This window comes from Petromyzon marinus, unplaced genomic scaffold (assembly GCF_048934315.1).
Source record: "Petromyzon marinus isolate PM22_M1 ecotype Great Lakes invasive population unplaced genomic scaffold, UKy_Petmar_22M1.pri1.0 PM_G_Scaffold_24, whole genome shotgun sequence".
Classification (NCBI taxonomy): Eukaryota; Metazoa; Chordata; class Hyperoartia; order Petromyzontiformes; family Petromyzontidae; genus Petromyzon; species Petromyzon marinus.
In genome coordinates, this window is record NW_027422806.1 from 2,159,292 (window position 1) to 2,172,224 (window position 12,933).

Here is a 12,933-nt window from a genome sequence, read left to right on the forward strand (position 1 = left end):
TTAAATAATACATATTACAATTCCTTATAGGGGAAACACATACTAATTAACGGATTACTAACACACATTACAACTAATTACTAATCTACAACTCATTACTAATCATAACCATTGACTGATTACTATTCGATTATATCATTACAATACCCCCCCCCCCTCAGCCTCAAATCACTGCACCTGATATGAGTTAAATGATGACGTCACCCTGCTGCTGCTCTATTTAAGACCGGGAGCAAGTGGAGAGGGTCTTTACCATTCTGGCGAATTGCCCGATGATGCTGGATGTAATTACCAGCGAAACGTCACACTACTCAAACTGTAAATGTTGTGGATTCACTCTTCAACACACCGGTGGGCTAAAGTAGTGAACTATTTGTCTTTTGTCAACGTGACACTTTTTTTGCTGATTGGCCGTGTCGGGTGGTGGAGGGTTACGACACATTTATAAATAACGCGATCTTACCCAAAAACCTTTAAAAATATTGGTCGCGAAAGCCTGCTACGTGTTAAACTATATGAATTCGAAAAATCACAATAAACTTAAAGAGAAACCCAAGAAACTGTGTCCTGACTTTTGTACCGCCCTGTATAATAATCATTACCCCTCACCCCTGGTACACCCCCCCCACCCTCCGCAGTACCCCTCCTCACTCATCCACTCACTCACCGAGTCGCTCACACATTCACCCACCCATTTACTCACCCACTCACTCAGCCACTCCCCAATCACTCACCTGCTGGCTCACCCACTCACTCACCCACTCACTTGCTCACTTACTCGCCCACTCACTCAGCCACTCACCCACCCACCCACTCACCCAACCACTCATACACTCACTCGTCCAGTCGCTCACATACTCATCTACACACACACCCACCCACTCACTCACCCAGTCGCACACACACTCACTCACCCAGTTGCTCACCCAGTTGCTCACTCACTCACACAGTCACCCACCCACACACTCACCTAGTCGCTCACACACTCACCTCACACACTCACTCACCCACTCACCCACACACTCACCCAATCGCTCACACACTCACCACCCACTCACCCACCCACTCACCCAGTCGCCCACACACTCACCTCACACACTCACCCAGTTGCTCACCCAGTTGCTCACTCACTCACACAGTCACCCACCCACTCATCCACCCACCCACTCACCCAGTCGCCCACACACTCACCTCACACACTCACTCACTCACCCACTCACTCACTCACCCACCCACACACTCACTCACCCAGTCGCTCACACACTCACCACCCACTCACCCAGTCGCCCACACACTCAGCTCACACACTCACTCACCCACCCACTCACCCACCCAGATGCCCACACGCTCACCCACTCACTCACCCACTCTCTCAGCCACTCACCCACTCACTCACCCGCTCACTCACCCAGCCACTCACCCACTCACTCACCTGCTCGCTCACCCAGCCACTCACCCACTCACTCACCTGCTCGCTCACCCAGCCACTCACCCAGCCACTCACAACAATCGCCACTAATTGGTGGTGACGTCACCACGACGCTTGTGCCAGGGTCACGTGGTTAGCGGTAATCAATTGAAGGTGGAGGGGTTAATTAATTGAAGGTGGAGAGGGGCTTAATTAATTAATTACTGCTAACCACGTGAGCCTGGCACATGCGTCGTGGTGACGTCACCGCCAATTAGTGGCGATTGTTGTGAGTGGCTGGGTGTGTGGGCGACTTGGTGAGTGGGTGGATGTGTGAGTGTCTGGGTGAGTGGGTGGGTGAGTGGGTAACCCCTCCAACCTTCAATTAAGTAAATGAAGGTGGAGGGATGTCAGTTGAGTAGCAGCGAGCATGGGAATCGATGTCCAGGTTGGAACTTTACAACGCGGGGCCTAGCCACGCGGGGCCTTGCCTCCTGCCCTCGCCTGATTGCATTCACTTTAATTATCTCGCTTAAGTTTAATTTGTCTTCACCCGGCTCGCCACTTTGTAACTTTGTTTTATTGTAAATATTCACGCAGTTTTTATTTTCGTTATTTTGTTAGCAGGCCAAGCCCGCTTGAGCTGCTATACCGCTCTTGTTATCAGAAGCGACCTGCCCACAACAACACAAGGTGAGGCTTTGTCAACGTGTGTGAATGTTTTGACTTAAAACTTTGGTGACTGCAGGAATTAATATTCTTGGTTCTTTCGGTAAAGTCACGTAGATAGATAATAAAATGAAAATAACAATAATTTATATCAAAAATATATTTTTTTAAATAAAGCAATAAACCCACGACGTTTCGATCGCAGCACAAGTGGTCTTTATCTTATTGAATTTAATCTGTTATTTTTATTTTCTATCTACGTGACTTTACTGAAAGAACAAACAATACGTGTGTCAATGTATCTATCGGTCATAGACGCTAAGCGCGTGCCGCTGTTGACTCTGAATGTGTGGAGGGGAACACCTTCACCACGGGGAGAGAGAGACAGAGACACGGATAGCCTCGGCTATGTTGATGATCCTCGATTCATTACTTGGTGGAGTGAGGAAGAATTAATGCTGAGCAGATGAAGGTGGCCAGGCTTGGTGCTGGTCACACCGCCACCTGTTTACTCATGGCAGTGTGTGACAGTGTCAAGTTTGTGTTTGCAGTAAAGTCTATTAACTCTGTTGAACACGGAGGTTGTATCAAAAAAATATTTTATTTTTGTTTTCCTCTGGAACTCTTAATAAGAATGGAAACAGGAGGTGAACACAGCACACACATTCAGCTGAAGTCGGATCTGTTCATCCCAGCATTCAAGGACATCTGAGCCTGGATTCACACCTCTAAGTTGCGATTGAACATTAATTTATGCATTTCTGCATAAGACAAATAGTATTGTTTTCAACACCCTTTGCTATGTCAGCTGAATTGAGCTTTCATAAATATTCCTTTTGTAGTCAGACAGCCGAAATTGTGTGCTTAGAGTTTTGGGTTAACATTCATCTTGAAGATATGAAGCCTTCCAGGCATATTAATGACATTTTCCCTCTCATTGTGTGCCATAGCAGCCCGTGGAGAGAAACCCTTCAGGTGCACTCTGTGCGTGAAGGCATTTGCACGTTCATCAGATCTGATGAATTTGGGAAACTTTTTCACTACATCATGAATATATTAATAAGTATAGACGTGTAAGTCACGTGTGCATTCCTCTGTGCCTGACGTGTAGATGGTGTGGATATTCTTTTTTTATGTCTGCAGCTGACGCTTCCTCTGCAGAATTGTTCTGATGGAGCAAAGGCACTCAGCGCAGCTCGGTACGACAAGTCAACAATGCGACCAGCGTGCATACAGCACGGACCGGACTGGAAATCTGACACGGCACCAGAGAAGTCACACAGGAGAGAAACCCTGCAAGTGCACTGTGTGTGGGAAGGCGTTTGCATGTTCATCTGTTGTTAAAAAACACCAGAGAACACACACGGGAGAGAAACCCTTCAAGTGCAGTGTGTGTGGGAAGGCGTTTGCAGATTCATCAAATCTTCAAGTACACCAAAGAACACACACGGGAGAGAAACCCTTCAAATGTACTGTGTGTAACAAGGCATTTGCATGGCCATCAGTTTTTCAGATCCACCAGAGAACACACACGGGAGAGAAACCCTTCAGGTGCAGTGTGTGTGGCAAGGCGTTTGCACAGTCATGTAATCTTGTAAAACACCAAAGAACACACACGGGAGAGAAACCCTTCAAGTGCAGTGTTTGTGGGAAGGCATTTGCACAGTCATTTGATCTTGTAAAACACCAGAGAACACACACAGGAGAGAAACCCTTCAAGTGTGCTCTGTGCGGGAAGCCGTTTGCAGATTCATCAACTCTTCGAAGACACCAGAGAACAAAAAGGCATCACAAGGAGCGGAGTCGGAGTCTGAAATCAGCTTGTGAAAGTCAATGTGCCGCAATGAGCCCATCCCTCATGAAACAAGAACCAGACGAAAATCCCAGCTTGGACACTTTTAAAGGTATCAAGGTCAAATATGAAGAGGTGAAGGTGAAATGTGAAGAAGTGATAAGCGAAGAAGTGAAGGTAAAATGTGAAGATGAAGATTCATCTCCAGAATGGGACCTTTACATTGATGAAGGCAACGTGAAGCAGGAGGAGAATTCTGACTGAGGCAGAGTGAGGCAACTCCCAGCAGTTTGTGGAAGTGGAGGTGTGGGTGGACTTGCTCCTAGACAATACAAAGTCAATTGGAGACCCGGTAGATGTGTAAGCCAGAGACGATGTCGCTACAATAGATGCACCTTTGTCACAGGCCTTTAATGACAGTAATGTGAAGTTGAGCACTTTGTGGGCCCGTGGGTTGGGTAGATCTCTAACCAGGAGCAAGAGCCAATAAGCTCCCAAGCATTCACTATGTTATAACAATTGCTTTTACATAGTGCTTGCTTAATTGCCTCAGCAACTCGGAGTTTTGTGTCGTACCTCTTCTGAAACACTCGAAGAGCATCCCCAAGTAGCAGCTGCCCCTGTGTGGCACAAGGTGGTGGCCCTGCACCGGCCTGCATGTGGACTAGAGCCTGTCAGTAGGGGGCGATGATTGATGTGTCATCTCAGTTGTGTAGTTTGTAGGTAATGTTTAGAATTTGCTACAATTTCACTCAGACGCCAGCATGCAATGGCCTACTCGTTTTGAATGACACAATAGTATGTTTAACATACACTTTGAAGCAGACTGTGCAACTTTTTTTAAAAGCTTCTTGTTAATACGATGTAACGTGATGCAGTATATTTCACTGCAGTAATGGTTAATATGCCTGTCAATAAATTTAGAATGTATACTTGTCTGGTTTTGTGCATACTTGTAACATTTCATCTGTAAGGGTCAAACATTGAATAAGTGATGTTAGGACAAAGTGTGTGTGTGTGTTTGAAAGTAACCTGTACAGAGAACTCAGGTGAGACCCGTTGTTCTTGTGATACAGGTCAAAGGGTGTTTTTGTGTTCCACGAAGCATCTGCCTCTGGAGCAACTCATTGTCTTTGAAATAGGTAGCACACTCGGATCATTCATGAGTTACAAGGCATACCACTTGAAAGTTACACGTATAGGAGGAGGTACATTCTCTACAACACGAATTGTAGTTTTGTCTTACGTGTTGACGTAGATTTTGTCTAACTAGGGCTAGAAATGCACCTTGCTGATTGACGTCTGGATGTTCGTTACCTATCGGTTGAAGCAAACCCCACTGCTGTTGTTGAGACGCTGTGCACCAATAAGGGTTCAACACATTGACGGCCTTCAGGCCAGGAAAGTCACAACATTTGCACACGAAGGACGCATTCACGCAAGTACCCCATGCTCCGTTTTGAAGTTGTAAAATGAAACATCTTTGAATTGTGTTGTGTTTTGAATTGGATGATTTTATTTCTTCATTAAAAGCTTTTATCAATTTACATCTGGAAGACTTCATTGAAAAGGAGATTTCGTGTGAATTTTCTCTCGTCATTAAGTAGATGGCCTTGCCGGAGGTTCGGTTCAATGCGGACACAAACAGTGTACACACACAGTGTACACACACACAGTGTACACACACAGTGTATACACACAGTGTACACACACATAGTGTACACACACACAGTGTACACACAGTGTACACACACACACACACAGTGTACACACACAGTGTACACACACAGTTTACACACACAGTGTATACACAGTGTACACACAGTGAACACATACAGTGTACACACACACAGTGTATGTACACAGTGTAAACACACGTAGTGTACACACTGTATACACAGTGTACACACAGTGTACACACACACAGTGCACACACAGTGTACACACACAGGGTACACACACAGTGTACACACACACTGTATACACAGTGTACACACACACAGTGTACACACACACAGTGTACACAGTGTACACACACACAGTGTACACACACTGTACACACATACAGTGTACAGTGTACACACAGGGTACACAGTGTACACACACACAGTGTACACACACACAGTGACACAGTGTACACACACAGTGTATATACATAGTGTACACACAGTGTGTGCACACGCAGTATATATACACACGCAGTATATACACACTGACACAGTGACGCACACATAGTGACAGACACAGTGACACACACAGCGACACACAGTGACACACAGTGTATACACACAGTGTACACACACAGTGTATACAAACGGTGTACACACACACACTGTATACAAACAGTGTACACACAATTCTAGATTTAAAGCTTTCGTGACTGCTAGGATCCATACTCTTTGGTTCTATTCTATTAACAGACAACGGGACAAGAAGTCGCAACTCATCGAGACGCTGACCTTCCTCAAAAGATGCCGCGATCACAAGCTTAAGGGTCGTGATCTAAGCGTGACTTCTCTCACTCCAGCGCTGTCCTCCAGGCAGTCTCGTCCCTTCACCTGATGAAGGCCGCTTGTGTTGTGGCCGAAACGTCGTGATTTTTATTTTATTTTCACCTACGTGACTTTACCCAATAGAACCAAAGAGTATAGTGTACACACACACAGTGTATACACACAGTGTACACACACACACAATGTACACACACACGCAGTGTACACACAATGTACACACACAGTACACACACACAATGTACACACACAGTGTACACACACACAGTGTACACACACAGTGTATACACATAGTGTACACACACACACAGTATACACACAGTGACACAGTGTACACACACAGTGTACACACACAGTGTACACACACACAGTGTACACACAGTGTATACACAGTGTACACACACACAGTGTACATACAGTGTGCACACAATGTACACACACATTGTACACACACAGTGTACACACACATTGTACATACAGTATATACACAGTGTACACACACAGGGTATATATACACACTGTACACACACACAGTAACACACAGTGTACACACACACAGTGACACACACAGTGTATACACAATAATGTCCACGTTGTTCTTGCTGAGCTCACACACCCAAGGGAGGGAGCAATGGAAAATGAATCTAAATCAACTTAAACTCCAACTGTGTGACGTCACCACTCTGCATTACCTCATCGGCGTGAAACGCCAGGGGGAGGTGTACCTCGCTAGGACGTCATGTCACCAAGATATTCACCCCTCCCCCGTCCACCGCGCTCTTGAGCGTGACGTCACCTCCGCCCGTGTCACTGCCGATATCGTTCCAGTGGCAATCCTTATTTGGGCAAAGCTACGCCCAGTGACTGGTGGCTCATTAACATAATATGTCCGTTAAAGCCGTTGCGAGTTTATTGCGACGGGTTCAGCGCCCACGCCCCCAACCCTCGACATAGGGGCCGGCCTCATTAACATAATTTATTCAGTTAAAGAGTCGCTCGTGGGAGGGAAGTGACGTCATACTACTTCCTGCTGTCGCGAGGCAACAGGAAGCTGCCGTGTGCGCGCTTGCACTGAAATCCGAGGTGAGAAATTCTCATCGTTGTGGTGGTGGTTGTTGTGGTGGTCGTGGTTGTTGTTGTTTACCAAGGTAGAGCCTCGCTCTCTCTCGTAGGGATGTCAGTTGAGTAGCAGCGAGCATGGGAATCGATGTCCAGGTTGGAACTTTACAACGCGGGGCCTAGCCACGCGGGGCCTTGCCTCCTGCCCTCGCCTGATTGCGTTCACTTTAATTATCTCACTTAAGTTTAATTTGTCTTCACCCGGCTCGCCACTTTGTAACTTTGTTTTATTGTAAATATTCACACAGTTTTCATTTTCTTTTGTTAGCAGGCCAAGCGTGCTTGAGCTGCTATACCGCTCTTGTTATCAGAAGCGACCTGCCCACAACAACACAAGGTGAGGCTTTGTCAACGTGTGTGAATGTTTTGACTTAAAACTTCGGTGACTGCAGGAATTAATATTCTTGGTCCTTTCGGTAAAGTCACGTAGATAGAAAATAAAAATAACAGGTAATATTTTTTCTTTTTTACAATGAAGCAAAAAACCCCACGACGTTTCTATGGCAACATTAATGTTGAAGATGCGAGGGCTTACAGGAATATTTATGACATTTGCCCTCTCATTGCGTGCCATGACAGTGCTGTTTGCACAGTCACACATAGTCACTGTAAGATGATTTGCTTGGTCGTGTTTTTGTTTTGTTGCTTGTTGTGGTTGCACCCGGTTCAAGAGCCGAATGGCTCACGGGACTATAACCAAAATAAATAAAACTGAAAATAAAAAAACTGAAACCGCGTGATGAATTTGGGAAAGTTTTTCACTGCATCTCCAAATATATATAAAAGGCAAAGTTGTGATTGTGTGTGTTGTCTGTTCAAAATGTTTAGCGTACTTCCCGACATGCAACAAACTGGAAATTTGCCATGTGGGTACTTTCCAGACTGTACACCATGCAAACATTATACAAATACACTTTTGTGTTTTTGTTGGGGGGGGGGGAGGGGAGCTCAATAATGTATAGATTTTTTGGACGGCAAGAGAGCTGTGACGTCAAATCTGTCACGTGACCCTCGCATGTGGAAGAGTAACGCGTTGTAGTGTAGCGGTTAGCGTTGTCTGTGTGTCTGTGTGTGTATCTGTGTGTGTGTCTGTGTGTGTCTGTGTGTGTCTGTGTGTGTGTGTCTGTGTGTGTGTGGAAGCGTAACGCATTGTAGTGTAGCGGTTAGCGCTACGCTACGCTACGAACCCGGCGACCCGAGTTCGATTCCCGCTCACGGCCACCACCGGTGATGATTATTTGAACCGCTTCTGGGCCTCCCCTAGGTCGACTCAGCCTCAAACGAGTAACTGTTGTGGTGGTGTGAACATCGCCACTGGGGAGACAAAGGCGGCCGGACGTGGTGGATCCAAGTCCCGGGCGAAGCTGGGTAGTACAGCTAGTCATGAATACATGAATGAATATAGACGTGTAAGTCACGTGTGACTGTATATATTAATTCCTCCATGGCTCGATACTGACGTGTCGATGGTGTGGATATTCTTATTTTCTGTCTGCAGCTGACGCTGGTCTGATGGAGCAAAGGCCCTCAGCACAGCAGCTCGGTACGACAAGTCAACAATGCGACCAGCGTGCATACGACACGGATCGGACTGGAAATTTGACACAGCACCAGAGAACTCGCACAGGAGAGAAACCCTTCAAGTGCACTGTGTGTGGGGAGGCATTTTCACAATCATATAATCTTAAAAAACACCAGAGAACACACACGGGAGAGAAACCCTTCAAGTGCACTGTGTGTGGGAAGGCATTTTCAGATTCATCGACTCTTAAAAAACACCAGAGAACACACACGGGAGAGAAACCCTTCAAGTGCAGTGTTGTATATATAGGTGTTATGAAAATTGATGAAAATAATGAAAATTAAATGAAATTTGAGATTTGCATAATTTATCCGAAATTATGTTAATCAGTGTAATTATGGGCATAAATTATGCTGATTCGAGAGATAATCGTATTAATTTATGCGAGTGGGCGTGGTTATGATAATGCAGGTCGTTATGGATTATCAGGTCGAGCCTCGGTGACGAGGATTGTGTTATGAATTGGAATAACGCAATTAATCGTATGCAGTGACGCAGGCGTTGTGAGCGTGAATGAGAGAGAGACGATTCGACTCTGCTCTTCAATTCCGTATTATCGATAAGGATACGATTACTCTCGATTGAACATTACGGATTATGTGTGTTATGGATCATGTGGTGATAGTGTGCTTATGATAGGTCCCCAGGATTCAGATCTCATACGCAGAACAATATTATGCAGAATTTCAGGAAGAATCACACACCAACCTTCTGCTTTAATCAATTTTATTTCTAGCTAACTTTAATTTTTGGATAATATGAAAAACTCAATCTCGGGATTTTGGAATTTCAACACAGCGTTAACATGATACCATCACGATTGCGTTGTTTCACCTCGATAGCGGCACCTGTGGTTAATTCCCGACGCGTAACGCAATCAATCGGTTGTTGAGAGAGAGATTAAAAACATGCGAACTATTCTATCAAACCTTAACTTTATAATATGCAAACTCGTATGCTTGAATTGTTACACAACACGGCACTTGGTTTTTGATTCGTATCCAATCCTTAATACATTCTGATATGCGAAGTTATTATGCTTGAAATCGTCAGCACAGTACCACGTTGATGTTCGTTCATTGATTCATCAACGATTATGCAATTAAAGCGTTCGACTGAAATACTTCGAATTGCCTTATCAACACCACTCGTTGGCCACAATGCTTCGTTACTTGAATTGTCACACAAAACAGCATTCGGTCATTGATCATGCGCGGCCCTTAATGCAATTATTGTCACGTTGTTAACAATAGGATGACTGATTATTATGCAACGCTACTCGTTGACAGGGCACTCCAACCAGTATTATTCTTGGAGGCACAAATATGCGTTTGAATTCGTTATTTCATTCGTGGATACCGGCAAGATTATGCAGAAAGACAAATATTAACGAACGACTCAAGTATTCCTAATCAACTTCTCAACGCGACTCAATGGGTGGCGATGTTTCCTTTTGAGATCCTTATCTCGGGCCAATCTTTTAATTGATTGTGGCCAGACCCCTGACAGGGAACCGGTTGAACCCGCTCTTAAACCCCGCGAGCGGCGCTCCGTGGTGAGGTGCCAAGAATGAATCCTTGTTAATGGGTCAGTTGGTAATTTATGCGGTTAGAAGTACAGCCCCAGCACAACATTACAGAGAAAATTATGAACACTCTTAAAAACGATAGATTATTCACTCGGTCGTTGCGATGTTTCCACAATCACGGATGGTTCAATGGCTTGAGGTTTTTAGGCTTTGTTAATGACCCGTGTGTGTGTGTGTTGAATGGTGTGAGTGGTGAAAGAGTAGGCCAATGTTCGGAATCGATTCTTTGCGTCAAGCAGACGTCTGATTTGTGTGTAGTGGGGGGCAGTGTATCATACGTATCAGTTGATTCTTCTTTCAGTAGTTGGTTCGGACTCGACGGACGTTGGTGAACGAGTAGATGCGTTGTTGTAGCTGAGATGACCGTCTGGTAGACGGCGTTAGAAGCACGCCCGCAGCGGCGCGCTGGTGCTCCGTTGTCGGCGGTTGTAGATTGCAGGCTCACGATTCGCTCGTGGTGGCGCTGGTGCTGGTGCTGATGGCACGCTGGTGGCGCGCGCTCCCTCTCCTTGAAGATGCGCGAACGCGCCCGTGCTGGTTCGCTGATAGCAGTTTCTCTCCACTGCTGGCTGAGCTGCTGCACGCTCTTGCTTGGCGTTGCTGGCCGCGCTCTTTCTCCTTGAAGATGCGCGAACGCGCCCGTGCTGGTTCGCTGACAGCAGTTTCTCTCCACTGCTGGCTGAGCTGTTGCACGCTCTTGCTTGGCGTTGCTGGCCGCGCTCTTTCTCCTTGAAGATGCGCGAAAGCGCCCGTGCTGGTTCGCTGACAGCAGTTTCCTCCACTGCTGGATGAGCTACGCCGGCGCGCGCTCTTTCCGCTGCTGTAGTATCTGACGCTGCGCTCGCGAGCGACAGGTCAAGTTTTCTTCTGCTGAGTTGAGTTGAGATGAGTCTTCCTCTGTTGAGCTGAGTTGAGATGAGTCTTCTTCTGTTGAGCTGCCCCCGAGGGCTGATGAGTTGGCCCCGAGGGCTGATGAGTTGATTTCAATGCTGAAACGGCTCCTTTTTATGCCAAAAATCTCTCTCCTTCTCGATAACCTTTGATGTGACTCGGTATTCTTGCTCCAAGCTTTGTTTTAACAGTAAAAGTATTAAAGGTGAAAATCATTTGATAGCGAATTAATCATTGGATAATAATTCACTGATGTGTCTGGTGGCCTGGTCTTGATTGGAGTGAGCGCGAGGACCGCTAACTTTAGCTTATTCTTGTTATTGCATTTTAAATTTGAACTGTTTTAAAAAAAAAATAGTTTAACCCGTGGGCGTCCTCATTTCTGGCTTGCGGAGGGCTTCCCTCTGCGTGACCTCCCTTAGGGCACATCAAACTCTTGTTCATCTGGAGATCTTCGCAGATAGCTGCTAACATCCTCGCCTCGAGAGTTTTATTATTTCTTTATTTACTAATGGCCTGTTTATGACCGACATATGGTTTTTCGTGTTTCTGGCTTACGGGTTTGATTCATTAAAAATATATATATTGTTTGTCACGAAAGAAAGGAAAAAGAAATCTAGGTGTATGCATCCGTAAATATTCTTATGGATATTAATTGTGGAAAAAGGGCCGTATACAACATTCCGCCCTTTTAAAAATGATCGGTGGTCTGCCACCGGTTATTTTTAATATTAAAGAAAAATGCCTTTTTCCACCATGAACCATCGATTGTCTTCAAGTTTGTGATTTTTCCTTACAACGCGCGCGTACGTGTCACAGCATGATTACATTTGAAATAAAAAAATAAAAGAACAGGAAAAAAAATAAAGGCAACATGTTACATCGGTTGTTATCAATTATTGCTTTGATTTTTGTTTCAGTTCCTGGGAAACACTGGATAGCGGTTTCGAGCCCGGTGGTACACCGTTTCCCTCCTGGCATCTCTTTGTTTAATGTTTACCAAGTTATTGTCAACCTTACTGCCACGTTTGGTCAAAAGTACAGAATAATTTTTCTCATGACCAGGTATTTTAGAGTAACCTGTGACCTTTCCATGCAACATCATCACATCGTCGTTTTGGTCCATCGTCGGTATGGCTTTAGCCAAATGAGCACGGTTCCTTGGTTCGTATCGGTAAATTTTTTTATCCCTCGCCTTCCCTGTGGGTTTATGTGGCGTGAAGCCATGTCGTACGCCACCAGGATTAGTACACAACACGAGTTTCCGTGCTCGACTGTTGGGGTCATTTGCCTTCTCCGCAGCCATGTGCAGATTTGCTGACTCCGTACCACGATCCGATTCCGTGCCTCGATTCGATTCCATGTTTTTGCGTG